At 39.2% G+C, this 3,477-nt stretch overlaps 1 non-coding gene across 1 annotated transcript; it reads right to left on the bottom strand.

Annotated features, from left to right (window-relative positions):
• Positions 1–2,288: 2,288 nt before the first annotated feature.
• Trnag-acc (transfer RNA glycine (anticodon ACC)) lies at positions 2,289–2,363 on the bottom strand. The gene has a single exon. It is a non-coding gene; the product is annotated as a tRNA-Gly (tRNA).
• Between the last annotated feature and the right edge of the window lie 1,114 nt (positions 2,364–3,477).

The following is a 3,477-nucleotide window of genomic DNA, read 5'->3' as shown; positions in this document are numbered from 1 at the left end:
CGCAACAAAACCTCCTCGTTTTAAGGTGACTCGAGGAGGCACTAAGCACCGTGTTTTTTCTCCTATCTTTTGTCTCTTTCTAGCATTATCACCTCGCAACTTTGGCGCGGCGTATTTCGGTTTTCAGTTGTTTGATATAACTGTAAATGTATCAGCATGTAGATTGCGAGTAAGCACGCGCCGATGATACTTTTTCAAAATCATATTTGTTGTAGGAAAAAAATTAAGCATTCAATGATGAAATGATGACGATTTGATGATGGTTGGTAGTGCTTCCCGTGTCACCTTAATGAGGGACCGACTGTTTACTTCGATGACATTTACTTCCATGGGTGCAGCAGCCGTAAAAAGTGTAGGCAAAAACCTTCCGTGCACGATGTTTACGGTACTCGACACTGAGTGGCGATACTGGCGTTTCTATCTTTGTTGTTAAGCCCCCTGCTACTCTATGTTTTGAGATTTTCAGAATTTTCACCATGAGCTCATGGAAGAATGGTAGTTTGAAATCAATAAAATGTATGAAAAAATCAGGTATTCCGCAAATTTATGAAAAATGCGGGTTCTTTAGAAGAAAGTAGTGATAAGGATATGCACTGAGTAGTAGTTTCATAGTGATGAAATTTCGATTTTACCACCATTGAAAAAACGCCATCTCTTGCATTAATCGTTTTGACTGCTACCTTATTGGCAAAACTATTTTACCAAATAAACATCTGTCGACCGATTCTAAGAGTTTGAACTGTTTTTATCCTCGATGATTATTGTTCAATGAAAGTACAGTAGACGTTCGATAACTGCAAGTCATTTAACTGCAATGCTTTTTAACTGCAATTCGATGGTTGCAAAAGTTTTGCAGTTATCGGACCGCTAAACTTCAAACTGATGTCAAACTCAATGACAGCTGCATTGCGCTGCACATTTAGATGCACTTTTATTGCATCTGACGTCGATTGACAACCGTTTGACGTCTAGAATGCGTTGCAGTTATCGAACGGCATTCGTTAACTGAGAAGTAAACATTTTGCAGTTATCGAACGGTTACTGTAGTTGCAAATAACGACAGCATGTTTGAATCGTGTTTTTGAAGCCAGGTGAATTTTTTTTTCACTTAATTTTCAAATTCAAAAAATAAAAACAATTATCCCAGTCGAACTACAACCACTTACCAGCAGTATGGAATAGAAAATTGAGTAAATCTGAACTCAGAACTGTTTACCGTGTTTCATTATTTCCAAGTAATTGAATTTTCCGGAAACCTTTTCTTCATCATCCCAACTAATCGCAGCATGACAAAATCTTGATTTCATTGAACATTTTTCTTATTGTGCAGTACGCATTTTCAGGAATTATTAATCAAGCAATTCTCAATCGAATTTTGCCACAACTTAACTTATTTTGAAGAATGATAGAATTCATATTAAGGTGCAATGTATGACAACATTATTTTTACCTACACCCAAAAAAATCTGCACGTTCTTTCCACCTGAAAAAATACGTAGATTTTTTCCACCTTAAATTCACGTAACTTTTACCTGATTTTCCGATAGAAATTTCATTCTACGTGAAAATCAGGAAAGTTCTACCTGAGTTTTGGATAGAATTCACCGGATACGTAAGTTTCACCTGAATTTTCTGAAGCATTCGCAGCTACGTGTGCACGTAAAATGTACCTGAAAATTCAGGTGGAAACAACGTTTAGATTATTTGGAGTGTAAGAACGTTATATATTCAGCTACCATCAAAGTATGTTGCCGTTAGCCTACATAGCATGTATGAAGTGAGAAATTTATTTAATCATGATGATAAAAAGATTCTTGGTTTATATGTTTCTTGAACATCATAATGATGTGAACTCGACATACAACGAAAAACTGGACAGGATGAAAGCTATTCCTGGATGTGATATTTGTCAATGGGCCACATGTAGTGTATATTCTAAAACCCTTCGCGGGCCGCAGGGAAAGTCTTCGAGGGCCGCATGCGGCCCGCGGGCCGCATTTTGGGGATCACTGATCTAGCCGATGTTGGTACCTTCCAGCGATTTGAAGAAGCTAAAGAAGTGTTCGGTTATCCATTGCTATAGTGATGATAAGATTAATACTTAGATACACTGTTATCAACGGACTGGCCAAATGAAAAAATCTCCTTCATACTGTTGAATAAGCATGTTGTCTGAATATCAAAACTCCGAAGCACAAACCTCAATATAGTGTTATGAAAACTCATATGTGAATATGTACGTTATGTGGAAGATATTGATTTGGAAAATGTATTGCAGGTAACCACTTTCCCTTCGATGGGACTCGAACCCATGACCCTACAGTACGGTAGACTGGTGCTTTAACCAACTAAGCTACGAAGGTCCTCTGTCGGCCTTCGCAACCTAGCGGCTACTGAACGAGCTCGAGATTCCCAAATTGGACGCATAGTCAAATCAAGGAATCTGTACAAGCGTTTACATGTTGAAAAGGACCGTTATTATTATTTATTATTTATTATTTATTATTATTTATTATAATTCATCCGACAATTGTCTACATGAATAAACTTAAGTGGTAAAAACGACAATAACACATTTTAACGACTAGTGAAAAATAAGAACAATTAAAATACAAACATACTGTCAAAATTTTCTTCTACGGATTTTGTTACGAAACTTTTTGGACGAATCTTCAAATTCGTAATCTGCTTCCACTACCGAAAACACTCTAATCATGGCAGAGAGAGGTTCGTGATATCCATAGGCGGTACGATGATACCTTGGTTGCAGAAGAGAGGAATTCCTTAACGATCGCTGAGGAACTCGGAAATTCAATTTTGATAACAATTCCGGGCAATCCACTTCGCCGTTCAAGAGCTTCGCGACGAATGTAGCCTGCTGAATTTTCCTCCTGTGCTCCAACGTGTCCAAATCCAGCAACAAGCATCTACTCGTATATGGGGGTAAATTATCTGGATCATTCCACGGAAGATTGCGTAAAGCTAGCCGAACAAATCTTTTTTGCACTCTTTCAAGTAATAAAATTAATCAGTTCAGTGCGTGATCTCTCATGTTTCGGACAGCAGAACGATCGCGCGGTCGGCCGAATTATTGTGTTCTGCATTGCGCGGCCGGTAATAAAATTAATCAGTTCAGTGCGTGATCTCTCATGTTTCGGACAGCAGAACGATCGCGCGGTCGGCCGAATTATTGTGTTCTGCATTGCGCGGCCGGTAATAAAATTAATCAGTTCAGTGCGTGATCTCTCATGTTTCGGACAGCAGAACGATCGCGCGGTCGGACGAATTATTGTGTTCTGCATTGCGCGGCCGGTAATAAAATTAATCAGTTCAGTGCGTGATCTCTCATGTTTCGGACAGCAGAACAATCGCGCGGCCGGACGAATTATTGTGTTCTGCATTGCGCGGCCGGTAATAAAATTAATCAGTTCAGTGCGTGATCTCTCATGTTTCGGACAGCAGTACGATAGCGCGGTC

The sequence above is a fragment of the Armigeres subalbatus genome, chromosome 1 (assembly GCF_024139115.2).
Source record: "Armigeres subalbatus isolate Guangzhou_Male chromosome 1, GZ_Asu_2, whole genome shotgun sequence".
NCBI classification, from domain to species: domain Eukaryota; kingdom Metazoa; phylum Arthropoda; class Insecta; order Diptera; family Culicidae; genus Armigeres; species Armigeres subalbatus.
Note: the sequence above shows the minus strand (reverse complement) of the source record. Positions and strands in the feature narration are given on the sequence as shown.